Raw genomic sequence first — 15,863 nt, 5'->3', positions numbered from 1 at the left:
TTTCTAGCGATTTCGTGGCTACTTTCGTAGTCGATTAACAATTTTACTCAATAAATTTCCGTTCGAAGTGATGCAACGTCGCGCTAAAAGTTTCGATTAGTTCTTGCAGCGTCGATTGCACACGGCATACGGGTTTTTATCAAATTGCTTAGACGGGCGTAACCAAACGGAAACAATGAAACCGCAGCAACAATCGACAACGATCGTAAAGCAACGGCTATTCTTAGCGTTAGGCAAAAAGAGAAATAAAAAACAATGTCGCTTGTTGATCGATCGTGGTCCAAGAACAATTTTCACGTCGTTTTCAAGTCATTGAAAGACGGAGCATAAAGTTAAATTTCAATTATCATTATTTTTTCCCCCGTTTATATGGTAAAGTAATCATTGACACAGGAATGTATGCACGCGGCTTTTCCAGCGAAAGGGTTAACAGGTTTAACCCTTCGGGAAGGTCTGTCACAAGAGGATGGAGATGAATTACACGTTCAACGTTGGAAGGACAGTTTGTTTATGCGTTAAGCCACTGTTCAAGTTGAGGAAGGAGGCTCTTCTTCTTCTTTGGTTGTCGGGCACGATGCCAAATACCGATACGCGTGAACGCATCCGGTGTTTCTCGCATCGCATCGGCCTGTCAAACGCGACTATGCTTCAATGATTATACGTAATCTGCTGCTTCTGCATTCTCATAATGCCTCTTATGCTGCTAGGCAAAAGATAACGGTTGAACCACCTTCAAAGAAAGCAATTTCTTTCGCAATTTATCACGCTGTTCGAAGGTTACAGTTACTTTCCTAACAACGAATAGAACGTTGGTTAACGATCAACATTGTTACCTGTCATGGGAACCGTTCGGTTCAACTTGTTCGAATATCATTAAGAATATCATTAAGATTACAACTGTGATTCGAAATGGGAAATTGATGCGCTGGATTGAAAAGTTCTGACAACCGACGCGTTGATAATTATAGTTTCGTTAACGACGAATGCAAATGACGACGGAATGCAATGTTCCTCGACGATGACCCATCGATAGATTTGATTCGGTGGCCACAAACGAGCAGGGAAAAAGCGGATGACACGATCGGGATCGCGTGACCGTCAAACTCGCGACATAAATTATTTATGAATTACCTAGCTTGTGTGCGGTGTCTGTAACGATCCACCATATGTGTGCTTGTACGAAGAATGTTGCTTCGAAAACAACCATTTGAAACAAGGCAGAAAAATGTTGATTCCAGCAATAACGCAGACACGCCAAGGGTGGATCGTGCGAACTCCGGAACTCTTTTCTTCTTTCGTAGTCTTGAAGCGTAACGAGAGACAACGATCGTGCAAGAAAATTCGAGTTACGTCAGAACACTCTGACATTATCGTAAATTACGCGTATCCTCGATCTTATGGTAAAGTACTCGCTTGAAAACTGCGTCTGTAACGTTCAGGTATCATCCTTTTGCTTTGCGACGAAAAAAAAAAATAATAATTTTGACGTTAATCGTTCATTGTGTAACACGCACAATGTGATACGTTTTAAACACAATTACGATGTGTTACCACAAAGCGATATTGTTTCAGATTTTTTACACGATCAGAAAACTCGGAAATACATGTAGGTATACGCAGAAGCAACGAAAAAATTCGAGAAATAGTTGGCCAACTCGAAAGGATTACGAGGCTAGAAAATAAAGCAACGTAGCTGTACTAGCTGTTATTTCTTCCTTTAATACAGAATTTTCTCGTAAAGTCCTTTCACGTGGAAAACCGTGACCAGCATACTAAAATGGTATAAAAGGGAAACGAACAGAAAAAGTGTTGTCTCGTTAGATCGAAATTACAAAGACACGCAACTTACATCTTTATCGAAGGAAATTTTCTAATTTCTAATTGACTACCGTGTAAAAAGCGTCATCAATTTCTCGACTGTTTGTACATTAACGGCAATCAACTGAATAGTCGAGATCAATTATTGTTGACTCAACAGAGGAAATAATAAAAAAAAAAGAAAAATGTTAACGATCGATGGTGAACCTTGAATATTAATTGCCACGATACTGGATGCGTTGGTATGTTATCGTAATCGACATTTTTCAAACTACAACCGACTGAAAAAAATCGGAATGAGGTTGCAAGAAAAATTCATTAGTATTTTCTAGCTGCGCGTTTAACTTCCAATAAATTTCATTAATATAATGCTTCGGGTAATCCACACTATAGGAAGTAAACTGCTTGGTAAAAGGTAAAGGACGCATTCTATGTATAGGTAGAAAATAAAGTAGGAAAAGCGATTTCATGGTAGCTCGAATTTTGGAACAAGTCCAAGTGGACAATCGATCGACCTTTAAAACATTCGAGTATATGTCTATTCTGACCTTACTGGACAATAAAACGAACAAGATATCGTAGAAATATCGGCGGTAGCAGTTTCCATACAAATCTGCCTTTGACTAGGAAAAATAAGCTCGCGTGCGTTTACATGAAAGAGAGGCAAACAATTCGAGTTGGAAAATATTTAGAAAATCTTGTGAATGAAATTGAGACGGTTCTGTCCTCGAGGCGCGTTCTACATTTTTTGAATATCAAGCAGAAGTCTTGAAGAGGATAAACAAAGTGGTCGGAGATATGGAAATGGAAACTTGTTCTCGAACAAATCCGCGCCGCGTCCACGAATAGAAAGAGGTGAGAAACGTGTCGAAAGTAAATGGAAACGTATTGTATCGTGACCTCTAGATCGCCGTAGACGCGAAATGGTTACACGGTAGAGGGGTTAATAAGAGTAACCTCGAGATTAATTAGCTTAGGACATAAATGGATCTATTCGATCGTCAGTCAAACCGCGGAGCACTGTCTGTTCTGTTCGCGTGCTTGCAGCTTACCTGAAATGTAGCTAGAAATTAAGAATTGAATTATAAAGAACGAGTAACGATCCGCGAAGATGTTGTGAAATATCACCGATGAAATTACATCGAACCGTTCCTATCCAACTTCGCCTTTACCTCGATTGCTCTATTTATACGATCTAACATTTAAGCTCCACGTTAAAAACTCGTTAGTCCGTTTAATTTTTCATTCCAACGCAACGTTTCGAAGCGAAGCGAGCTGAATTTCATTAAAATTTCCCAGAGAAAAGGGAACGTTACACTTGTAAATTTCGTTATTCCGCTTTCAACCGACGAATTGTTTTTTAAACGCGTACTGGAAATATTTAAACAGATTATCCGTAGCTGAATAAAGTTAGAAAATACAGGCTTATTGTAATACGATGTAGGTAGACGTAAGTGTTATCTGGCAAGCAATCCCAGATGGAACATGCAGGAGATTATCAGCGAATTAATGATCGTCAACGTTCTATCGCATCGTTCGAATCCTTTTCAATACAATCCATTATTAATTGCCGACGATGACAGACCAGCTGTGATCGTTTAGAATCGTAATGGAAAAACCTGTTTGAAATCGATGCAACTGACTATGAGTCCCATCGTTACAAGATGGCAAGCGTTACGTGTCTTACATTAAAGGGAGTTACATTCTTCTTATACAATGCGCGAAAAAGATTTCCAACAACTTTTGTGTCTGACAATGAGACACATTGAATTGTAAATATCGAAGAAGGTCGGCCAACGAGATCACTGATTGGCCATGTATTATCGATACCAATGGCTTAGGTAATACGGTAAAACGTACCGTAAGGTAATTGCGCGAAACGTTAAGTAGGGTTTCATTTTTGTTAAATCGACATTTATCGCGTTTAATCAGGTTTCAGTGTCGCATCGCGTCGACCGTATGTTTCTCGAACGTTTCTCCGTTTCGTGAGATTTCTACATATTCGCGTGTGCGAGCGCAATGGAAGAAACCTGACGACGATAATTTAATTAACAACTTACAACTTTGATCGAGATTCTCGCTCGGTTCTAACTCTTTCAACTGTAAAAATCTTCAGGAGATTTCTCGTTTCGAACGAATGAATATTTAAATAAAAAAAAAAAAAAAAAAAAAGAAGCTTTGAACGAAGACAGAATGGAAAAGATAGTAACGTGCGAGGACAAAGGTTACGATCATGATTACAGCTCGATTTAAGAACGGTTTTCCCTGGAGATTCGTGCGTCACTAGATCCGCGAAGGAAACTCGTTCACGCGCGGATAATTTACTTATTCACCGCTAATAAACCGACACAATACGCAATTTGGTGATTACGGTGAATGAACGTAGATCTTGAGAACGTTGTTCGACGTTCACGGTGCAATTGAGGTGCATAGAGTCTCGAGCTTTTATCAATCAGACGAACGAAGAATTACGATAATCCGACATCAGCAGATATCGCTTATTGTTAGTCTAAGTGTTCAATACCTGTTTCGCCTCCCAGAACGAACTTTGTACATTGTGCCTGACAAGTCGGTAAAAAATAAATATTAAACTCGTGAAACTCGTCGAGCAGTGACGTTGGTGGAAAATTGTTCGCGATATGACACAGGAGAGGAGAGGTGGATCGAAATCGAAGAAACGCGAGTTGAACGATGTCATGGTTCACGCGACACTCCTGGGAGGCGTGACAATTTATGACTTTTCGACCTACTATCAATCGAGTTTAATGCGCACGGGTCAATGGCAACGTTATTCCTCTCTGCTGTACCCTTCTCGCTCTTCCCTGTCGATAAGCTTGTCTGCCAATTAAGCTTACCAGAACACGCGAATCCCTGCCGCGAATAACCGTAACCACCACGAGATCTTTTCACGAGCAAGTAAATATTTTCTGATCGATTTCCACTCGACGTGCGAGCTCTGCGCACCCAACGGCCCTCAACATTCGATGTTGAAACGTTTCTATTCTTTTCACAATTACCAATCTATCTGGAAAGCTCGTAAGTTTCGTTCGGTAAATACGTAAGATCGAGATCGATCGCGAATCGAATAAGAGAGAATTGATAGAATAGAATTTTAGAGAGGTTGCGCTCAAGCCCTTAGAATCTCTTCCAATTTTTCGATTGGCGAATAATCAAATATACACGCTTCGTTTCACAAGCTGAACATTTGAAAAATTTCACTTTCTAGTCGAACGAACTTTCGTTTCGAGCATCGTTATAATTAGCACTTCGGCGGTATATGTTATAAACTTGTTCGTAAGCTGCACGCTTCGATTGACTTGTATTTTTACAAGCGAAAGAGATTCGTAATACCGTCACGAACGCGATCAGACACTCGTCGAGCGTTTCACGCGTAGCAGATATTCAAAAGAGAAAAGAAGAAGAGGAGGTGATCGTAACATCGGTGTTGCGTAACGCTTACCTTTCTCACTTTCCCTTCGATCTTTCGGTGAACCAAGCACAAGAACTGTTCCGTGCTCACCCACGTGCCAGATACACTCCGTTTCCTCTTTGCTCCGTAAAACAAAGACCACGCGAGGCTTGCAACCTTGGCCTTTCCAACGCCAGATTCATCCAGCTGGCCAGTCTCTAGCGTAAAGTTTATCCTTCGCGGGCTTCTTTCGAAGCCATTAGCGTAACACGGTGGAGAGGGAACGGTCCAGGTGACACCGATCCAGTAACTGACCTTCTCAACGCAACCGGTTCTCCAGCGCGTCTCTTTTTCTTCTTTTCTTTTCTTTTCTTTTCTTTTCGTTCGCCGTTCGCCGTTCACCTCGCGCACACCTTACTTGCTTGCTACAACTGGACGACAACGACGACAAATGTTTTCGAACGGCACGGAATGATAGAATAGAACGATAAAGAGGTAGGAATGGAGCGGAACGCGAAGCGGAGTCGAGTCGAAGCAGCCGACGTCTCGGCGTAGACTGGCGAAGAGAGGTGACCGGCCGCGAGTCGACGCCAACGTCGACGTGTTGTCGTCGTCATCGTCGTCGTCGACGAGAAGAACGAACGACGCCTGGCGCGATTGGTCAGAGCCCGTTTGGTTTCGTGTCTGTAGACCACCGACCACCGACAGTCAACGCGCTCTTTAATTGAGTCGTACGGATATAGAACGATTAAATCCGCGGGAAAGCAGGCAAGGTTACGGATTATGGAATTTTACGCGACATTAGTGAGCATCGATTACGGTAATTGTCGAACCGAGTAAAGTAACCGATAGTTTGTCAATTATCGCTTTCGCTGCGATAACCCCGTGCGACAGTCGAACAGATTCGCGGGGAAAAATGAATGGATTGGACGCGGAACGTGGGTGGTAGCCATGTTTTCGGGTACAGACACGAAATTAAAGTCCATGGAAAGGGGCCGGATACCGAGACACGCGATATCTTCGGTCCGCTGAATTTCACTACGCTTCCTGTGCAGGATATTCAAACGAGCGAGTGACCGACCAAAACGAAAGTATCAACTTGTTCCGAAAGCAAACTTTGATCGTGATCGTCGAAACGTATCCGGCTAAAGGAAATACGAATCATACGTTCATCGGGTGACTGGTCGGTTGACCAGTCCGTCCATCGAAAAACGTGAATGACACTGGTATTGTGGGTGGTAGCCTTCTGTGTCTCACTCTGTTCACTTTATTTTTATTTAGAAGAACCCCTTAATTAAGCGAGCGAAGAAATTATACGCGTCGAATAGCGTGTTTTTTTGCGCTTCTTTCAACGGTCTCATAATAAGTAAGATAAATCTTTCGCAGAAAGTGGAATCAGTTGCTCCCAACTTTTCCCAGAATTCAGAATTCAGCACCGCTGTATCGAACCGAATCACGTTATTTTCCACGCAATTATAAACGTTCGTGTATATCCTTCAACGATACACACAGGTGCTCTGCAGGAAGGTTCGCACCGTGATCTTCTCACGGTTAGTGTCAACGCGTACACGTTGCTTCGCGTCCGGTATGGATTCTTCAACAATGTGTGCGCCGCGCCGTTTCTCTGCATAGCGCACACGAGCAAGGTGTTAAATATAAAAAGGTAAAAGAGGTTTGCGCCGCGGGCGTGAGACGCGAGGAAACAGAAGCGTCGCTCGTTCGCCTTTTCCAAACACAATGAAATCTGACGCCATTTTGAATCGACCTGTTGGCACCGGCTACTTCCGTTTAAAGTCAGAAAATTTTCACCCCTGCAAACTTCTCTACTCTTTCAATAATTTCGAAGCAGGATTGAACCTTTTCGTCGAACAGTTTGTTACGCATTCAACACCTTGCGAAGTACGAGATATAATCTATGACTCTCTGTTCGAGCGTGTCTGCAAAAAAAAGCGGATAGGTATCATCAACTCTGTTCGATCGAATTCGATTCTCTCGCATAAAACGTCCCGTTGATCCGCGTAGTACCGGCCTTTAAATTCGGCCATCGACCTATGTTCTGGTGCTGGTGGAAAGTGGGCACGCTCTCCGTGCAAAAACTGATAAGGGAAATATATATTCCCACTTGACTTGCTGCCTTCTATACTTGCTTTTTTTTCGCTCCCTTAAGCTCCCGAGCGCTGACGAGGTGTCTTGGAGGCCGGCCAATTTACACCCCACTGTTCTTTCCGGCAGCCGGATAAGAAAGAACGGTATCGAAATAATTTCTTTTTCCTTACCGTGGAATTCAAGCAAATACGTACAATACGAATCCAGTACCATTTGCGAACCGAAACACAAAGTAGGTACCGAACGTTTTATCGTCGAGCATCTATTTTGCAAAAGGGAAAACGAGCCCTCTTTCGTGCAAAGCCAGTTCTTTTGCTATCTCAACGAAGAATCAGAGAAATAGCTGCTGGTTAATCGGTATGTCCCTCGATCTTGTTGCACGGTGCTCCAACTACCGTGGAACGAGATGGTTAAGTCTACGTAATTAATCGCCCTCTGTTCACGCTTATCATCAAGCCGATCGAGACATCGCACCGCAACTAGATGTTAGTAGCCTTATAACAGTGCCTTTACGCTAAATTAAGTTACCTCGAACGGTCTCGTTCGTGCCGCTTTAGCTGACCGTTAATTGTCATCTAACGATCATGCGTTTTGGCAACCGCTCAAATAATCACCCGACAGATGGTTTACGTTACAATTTCCTCCTTGTGTCGATACTGTCGCGATAGAGTAAAAATTGTTCGTCAAACATTTGATCGGCTAATTGCAGAGGCCAGAAAATGGTAGTTTTCTAGGATAACTACATTGAAACTTGGTCAACCCATCCCATTAACTATGATTGCATATTATTACGAGATGACTCAACGTGAATTATCTTGAAAATGGAAGGCTACCGACCAATGTGCTAACTGTGTTTCTCTTTAAAATTATAAACAGACAAATTAACCGACGCGACGTTCTATCTTGGCACCCGTTGGCTTTTGTGTCGTAGCTCGTAACCTCGGAAACACAGCTTCATTCATCTCCACCTTATTATCCTCGCATTTCAATTACACGGATCCAGTTGCAAGAAGACAACCAAATTTCTTTGAAGGAACTGTATCCTGATTTTATGAATGAAGAGATAGATATTGAAACTATAGCCGATTGTTCTAAACGTAGCAAGATCACGAAGCGAAATGGTATGTATCGTGTTATATGCAACTCGAAACACTGTACGTGTTGCGCGTATCAGGAGTACACGGTATTTAGTAGGGAGAACAGCACTTGCCGCAAGTGTACTGCACTGTAAACCTAAAATCAACGATTATGGCTGAAATAGAGATGCAAGCGTTTACCACAAATGCGGAAACACCAGGAACAAACTCCAGAATCCAACGATCGACTGATGTTACGGCTATCAGTAGCAACCTGCCTTTACAATTTACATCGGATCCTGCCAGATGGTTACAACGCAACAATTAGTGCAAACGAGCGAATAATTGTAACCTAAATTTTCTTTTTCATATACCGTCTGTGTTTCTTTCGCGCAAAGAGAACGATAAAACAATAGATTTCATATTTCGAAAAAACTGCCTCTTATGCAACTTTTTCCTTGACGATATGCAAATCCACATACTGTATGTACGTAGTATAATAAACTACCGTGACGATATGTATGATACGAAGAGAACAGCTGTTCCAATAGTAATCCATATGTTTATTTAAAATAAGTTTTGAAATGGTTGGTTCGTAATGAAGCGAGTTCCATGAATTATGAAAGAATCCGTATACGCGTCGAACTTTGCTCGCAACCAATATCGGGCATCTGTCTTATTCTTGGTCGTTCAAGGAAACGTGATTTGCATACATCGACACCTTTCTAAGGCAAGAATTCCAGTTTAAAGTAAAGAAAACTCGTAGTACAGGGTGGCATTCGTTTAGCGAAAACTGCAATAACCGGTGCAGCACGATTAAGAAGCAAGAAGCCTTAGAGGTTGAGATTACGTTATCGAGGGTTCCTGAAATTGCACAACATTTCGCAATTCTGGCACGCCTAATCCCCAAGAACGGTCAGAGTATCCTGGCAACGATTTTCCCGCATTCGCTCTGCTCCCTACCGTTTCCAAATATAGTAGAACCGTTTTGCAATGTATGTATCCAACGGCGCGACAGGAGGTAAGCTCGAGATTTTCCATAACTCCTCGTCACACTCTGATATCAATATCGTTATCTCCGCTATTTATTTTCATGTCTAAAAATAATACTTTTTTTGGCGTCAGATAATTGCAAAATGAAAGTGAAACAAAGCATCTCTTATTCGTTTCTAAACGTTGAGAGGTAGTAAGAACGAAACAGCGAGAAGATGGAGGAAAGTCGGGACGGGGCGGCGTTAAACGAGGAAATCCAGCTTGGTAGGATAAATGAGGTTTGTAAAATATTTTCAAGGGTGTTGGCTCGTAACGCGGGACACGTAGTTCGCATCGATCAGCGGCAGGCTCGTTTAAGGCAAGCAATATAGGAGAAGCACGTACTTGCCAAAAGCCGAGAGTAGCTGAGAGAAGCCTACACAGGGTAGGAGTTGGCCATTATCGTGCTTATACCCTACCAGCCAACCTGGAAACACTTGCGAACCGTAAACTATCCAAAAATATCAATGCGTTCGAACGCGTTCGCTCGAGTGCGAGTGCTCCGAAAAATCGCAACGAAACTGAACAAAATCACGATTTATTGTTTCACGGTTAGCCGGCATCCTACAAGGAAGAAATTTCCTTTCCGATCACGTTCGTTACAGAGCTTAGGTAACCAATAAAAGCATCCAAGATCGAGCCTTTCTTTTTCTTTCCAACCGAATCGTTTGAAAGTTTGTAAGCTTGGACGCTTGTAATATCGAGAACGATATTCGAGGAAATTCAGGGACGAAAAATGCAGGAAAAAGAATTCTATGCATCGTAAAAATTAGCATTGACTTTTACGATAACAAATTCGGATTGTAGATGATTATTAAATACCTTTTTCCAATGAATCGAAGAAAATCAAGAGGGTTTTTTTTCCGTAGATGATTCGACGTGCAACACTAGAGAAGGCAAGGATAACTTTGCTAGCTAGCTTAGTTGCGGAAGGTACCGCAAAATAGCACGAATCCCGGCATCGTCAGCAACAGGGCAGAGTTTAACAAGGAAATTGTTAGACGGAGCGTGATTAACCCCGCCGTTGCGATAATAAACGAGCCACGAGCTTCATAACTCATCGGTGGCCCAGTCTCTTTCTTCTTTCTTCTTTCTGATTACGTTCGCGTGTTCTTCCTCGCCTTGTTCAGCCTTTCAGTTTTAACTAACGCTTAATCAATGCGTTCCTAATTCTACGCTAATATCAAAAGATATTGAAACTTTATTGAAAAGAAACACGATCCTATCGAATTAAATTCCAAAGGAAGAACACGCCAAAATTGAACCGTTGCCACGTGACAATTTAGTGGAATTTTCACGCTTCTCGGTTGCGAGGCTGGCCTCGTTTCTAATCTGCAACATTACATGACCACAATGGGCCAAGAAACACTGTTATCGTTCACCCAGAGAAGACAATAGAGTTAAAAAAAGAACTTTAACCGTTGTTAGGTTTATTTTGCAAACATCCATTCAGCGTGACGCGGAAAACTGACGCGTTATCATTAGCCTAAAACCAGTTTAAGCAGTGTTTTCTTTCTACGGTCTGTAGACTGTAGACTGTAGACAGAGCGATGAAAGTAAAGTAATGTGGCAAGCAAAGCGTAAAGTGTTTCGTAAAGTTATGAGAATACGTTTATCGCGAGAGGGAGCGAAGGTAAGAGGAATTTCTTGCCGTAATTATCGTACGACATTGCCACGGGCGTCGCACGTGTTTGTCTCTAAAAGCAACCCTACATTATAAGTCGATTCGCTTTCATTAACGTTTCATTGCAGAAATTATAGCGAATCGTTAAACCTGGTAACGTCGCAACGTTGCGGGTATTTTTCTTTTTTTAATTTAATGAAACATCAAGATAATGCTGGAATATATTCAGTGGCGTTTTAAAAACATTGCGTGTACCAAAACGTACACAAAATTGTTAGAGTAATTGAATCGAAAAGCCGATAATTAAATTGAGATTCGAGCAGTTGCTTTTCCCACAGATCAAACATATCATCTATCGATACGAACACGAACGTAAAATACGAGGCTGAAAGGGAAATACGACCACCTGATACCTCTTGACGAAAAACTTTTTTCCGACGAACAAGCGCAATAAACTTCTAATTACTTTCGGATGAACATCAGCCTACACTCTCGGCGATGCGCGAACGAACTTCGAATCTCATAAAATACCACGAGAGAACGAACAACGAGGGGAAATTTCACCTCGAACGAAGGTAATTTAATATCGCGTTTTCCATTTACTAGAAATTTTCCCGTATTTCGCCACGAAATACTGGCAAAATTTTCTTTTTACGCAACCGTGTTTAACGCGTCGAATGCCGCAGTGAAAACAGTCGTGTATGGTCAGACAGGAATTACAATTATTCAGAATACTAGCAACGTAATGAAATTGCGGAAAATGAAATGTTTGTATCTTGCAGTGTTCCATGCCGTAGTACACACGGACCGTTTTCATTTCGGTACTTAACGCGTAAATGACGAAGATACGAAAACGGAAAGATTGGCTTAAGTAGATTCAGCCGTGTCTGGTGAAGATAAGAACAGCTCATTTCGCGTTCACTGGCACAGTGAAAACAGACAGCCGTAGTAAGATGCATCGAACCACTTGACACTTGTGTGGCATAAAAAGAGTAAAAACAACTTGAAATTTTTGCATCACAAAATTATAAATACAGTTTTAAAATAAATAAACTCGATGCAAGATATTTTTAGGTATTATTCTGTAACCAAAAATAATTCCACAATACAAATTTTCTTTAGCTCTTTGGCATTTTGCCTCGCTATCCCCATTTGAACTTCGTGGTAGTCAACACGTTAAAGTTATCAGATAAAAACGAGCATTCTTTCTTCATTTTATTGAAATAATCGACCAAGTGGTATCAACAATTCAGAACATTTTAATATAGGTAAGTGGTAACGGCGTTACGTCAACCGAATCTTTAATAACGAGATTTATCGTAAGACAAACTGTACGCGTATCGACTTTTACATTATAACCCGTCGTCATAGAGCCAAGTAACTCGATGATCGATGGCTCGGTGTAGCCAGAAAAATTCAACTTACCATCGAGACACGTTTTCCGTTGAATTTTCCAAAGCGAGCACACGAGTTAACCCTTTCAATCCTGAATACTTTCGATGTCAAGAAGAAAATCTCATCGAAGGAAAGAAAAGAAAGCAAAGCTTTCTGCTTATTTGCATGAAAACTTTGGTAACTCTCAGACAGTTTTACGATAAATTCTCAATCGTTCTCCTCCGGCCCGAAAAGTTGAATTTATTTTTGCAAATAAAATCAGTCAATTTCGGATTAGCTTATCCGCTTAGAGACAATCCCTGTATAGGTATGATTTTCCATTTCCATTTGGTCGTTTTATATGGAATACCATGGCACCGATTGCTGTCGGAATGGAGGAAAATCCAGGGAAAAGGGTAGAAAATTTGTGGCACATTGTCAGCCACAGCAGGCTGACGTTTATCGATGCGTGCATTCCATCTCGGCAGATTAAAAGCGGACTATCGCGCATTTAGGTCATCGCACACGCGGCCCCCATTGTTTTAACGTAATACGTCGCCGACACTGGATTCGTTTCGAATTTTTCCCTCTCTGTACATTCGCGTAGGTACATGTGTACACCCGTTTGATCGTCTACGTTCGTACCAATTGAAAAACTCTGTCTAGCTAGATATTCGCGCAGTTTAATCGTTTCATTTATTTAATTGCGTCAGGCATCCGCGCTCGACTCTTTTTTTAATAAGAGAATAGAATTACAAAGAGAACAGCTGCCACGGCGGTATTAAAATAATGCTCGTTACGAGACCTCATTCAGCGACTCGTTAAAAGCAACACAGGCTAAATTAAATTCCAATTTAACAAACGAAAAGGTGTCCCGTTGAAACAAGTTCGATTAAATGATTTCTACCAGGCAAAAGAATACAATAGCGACGTGGAAACAATGATCGCATTGAAGGTATAACCAAGCTCCACGAGGCGACGAGGCTACTGATAAAGAAGAAACAATGCGTGATTTGTCCTAGCGAACAATCGAATTTGCTCGTTAACTCTCCTTCAACGTCTGCTACGTTTACCTTTTGTTACAGTAACCTATTCTAATCACTACTCTTGATAATGTCCGTTCCCCTGGTCTTTTAAATATCACTATTTCGTAAATAAATAAAATAAAAGTAAATAACTATAATCGTCCCGCTTGAAGGCGATCCTCGTTTCCAAGCAAAATTTGCACAATTGTTCGTGCTTCGAATTCGACGGGTCATGGAAATACGAGAATTAATTTCGCCATCGAGGAACACGCGCGAAAGATATTAATGTTTTCACAGCTGCGTACTTCTTAGGATCCGTAACTGCTATAATTTTATATAGAATCGTATTCGAGCCGCGTAATGATCAACGTCCACGTTATAATCAGTACGCGAACGCGATACAGCAGTAATACAAATAAGGTGAAAGACAATGACGTAAAAAGCAACGTATTAGGCAGAAATACAACGACGTGGTACACCGGTCGTCAGAGCATTAATTAATAATGCTTAAATCAAAGATATATGTTTCTTCTTTCCTTCGTGCTCTGGCTCGAACGTTTGTAAACACGAATTGGATGTAGGTACGCGCGAACATAGTAACAGTCTCGTGCGACCGTAGTCTCCGGATACACCCAGTAGTGTATCAGCAGTTACAAGCGAAACATCAAATGAAACGGTAGAACGTAAAATTTACGCGTACCTCAGTTTTAACAAACATTTCGAATCAACGAGATTTATTCGTAACACGGAATACGGAACGTTTTTTGTCAACATCGATGACAACCCTATGGTTGTCGGCTGTCACGTGAGCGAGCGGGTGGAAAAAGTATCGGGAGACCGGATCGACGATGACTTTCGAACACCGTCGAACGTGTTTTGTTTAAAAGCTTGTAAAGTACTTACGATCGTTCGTAGGTCCGGGTCACGGGAAATTCCTCGGATTCCAGTTGTTTTCGAGCCGCACGACGAGCCACAGCTTCCACGATCCGCGTTAGATTTCAGGACCATCGATACGAGAGCTCCTCCACTTCTATCACTCGCAATCGAATTCCAACGTTAATTCGCGCACACTTTGTCACTGTGTCAATTATCTTGGAATTGCGTCACAATAAACAAACGAGAACCGGTACGGGCAGCATGTGATTGTACTGATATCGTATGACCGATATCGAGCATCTGAGAGGACGAGAAAGTCACGCTCGTACACGGACGGGTTGCAGGAGCACGCTCTCTCTGCTGATTCTCGGAGGCATGATCGCACGGTAAAACAGACACTGTCCTTAACGGGATAATTTACGAAACGTCACGTAGCTAAAAATCGTCCCGATGTTTGCTGAGGAATGATTGTCGTACGGACTCGACGATCTCGCGGGACAGTTTGAGGACCGAAGAAGACACGGATCTCCGGTTCCGAGGATATTTACCGCGAACATCCTCGGAGAAGAGCTCTCCCGGAGACGGACACGCGACCAACAGCGCCTACGAGCGGTAGCGCCGGTAACTTTCGGTGTCAAAAATGAGAACGTAGTTTATTACTTTAGCCAGGACGCCATATTGGCTGCGGTTGTTTTACGAACTACTCTCGTCATCTGACGGTCGTTTTCGGAACTAAACTCCTCGGTTACTTTCAACCTTTCTGGTTGCAAAAGCGGGAAAATAGTCGCGAGTTTGTTATTTTGCGAAGTGATTGTGAAAATACTGGAAGAAACAACCCTGAATCGTGAGAGAAAGGACCGTAAGCCGATCAGATCCTGAATCTACGATAATTCGGTGAGTAATTCAATTGTTATATGTAGTAATGTAGAAATTTGTAATCGCGGCGTGTGTGATGCATGAATTTAAAATGGCGGTACTGCGATTATGGATTGTCAATGTGATTATTGAAAAATATCTCGTTTCGGTAAACTTTAGTCAACGGCGTACTTATTTTTCCTTTGTATACTCTCAGTTTCTGATACCTTTTGAATATTATCTTTTTGGTAGAGAAACATTAAAAGAGTTTTTCGAATTCAGCAATTCATTGGTTTCCAAAGCGTGCTGTACTTCTTTTCATGTCGCGATCTTTACATTTTATTCTTGCAATTTCAAAGAGTACACGGAAATGGGGATTAAAAGGAAGATCAATCGGTTCGAAAATATCGAGTTTAATCTGTTTAGTGGGCTAACTGTACAGTTTATGTACCAGAACTTCGATCGTTTGCACGAAGCAGTAGCAGTTCTAGTTGAATGGTCGTTGAAATTGCAAGATCAAAGCGAAAAACTGGTCGAAATTCATGAAAAGTTACAAAAAAGTATGAAAGATAAAAAATTATCGGAAAATATTTACAGTTTCGATAAGAATTTCGAAAAAGTCTTTTAATTCTACGTTAAGCAGACGTTCTATAGTATAAGCGAACGTT

At 41.7% G+C, this 15,863-nt stretch overlaps 2 protein-coding genes across 3 annotated transcripts in view; one reads left to right on the top strand and one right to left on the bottom strand.

Annotated features, from left to right (window-relative positions):
* LOC117610718 (beta-1,4-N-acetylgalactosaminyltransferase bre-4) overlaps positions 1-14,508 on the bottom strand; it is a 28,334-nt gene extending 13,826 nt beyond the window's left edge. The window contains exon 1 of one of the 2 annotated variants that reach the window (XM_034338431.2): positions 14,368-14,508. The gene's annotated coding sequence lies outside the window, so the exon portion shown is untranslated. Of the gene's footprint in view, positions 1-5,278; positions 5,868-14,367 lie in introns of those variants that run through there. The other variant, XM_034338430.2, reaches the window with a different exon arrangement.
* A 582-nt stretch (positions 14,509-15,090) lies between these two features.
* The window catches only part of LOC117610724 (uncharacterized), a 63,385-nt gene continuing 62,612 nt past the window's right edge, over positions 15,091-15,863 (top strand). Inside the window, exon 1 of the transcript XR_004583000.2 lies at positions 15,091-15,234. The gene's annotated coding sequence lies outside the window, so the exon portion shown is untranslated. The remainder of the gene's footprint in view (positions 15,235-15,863) is intronic.

The sequence above is a fragment of the Osmia lignaria genome, chromosome 3, assembly GCF_051020975.1.
Source record: "Osmia lignaria lignaria isolate PbOS001 chromosome 3, iyOsmLign1, whole genome shotgun sequence".
Lineage (NCBI taxonomy): Eukaryota > Metazoa > Arthropoda > Insecta > Hymenoptera > Megachilidae > Osmia > Osmia lignaria.
Note: the sequence above shows the minus strand (reverse complement) of the source record. Positions and strands in the feature narration are given on the sequence as shown.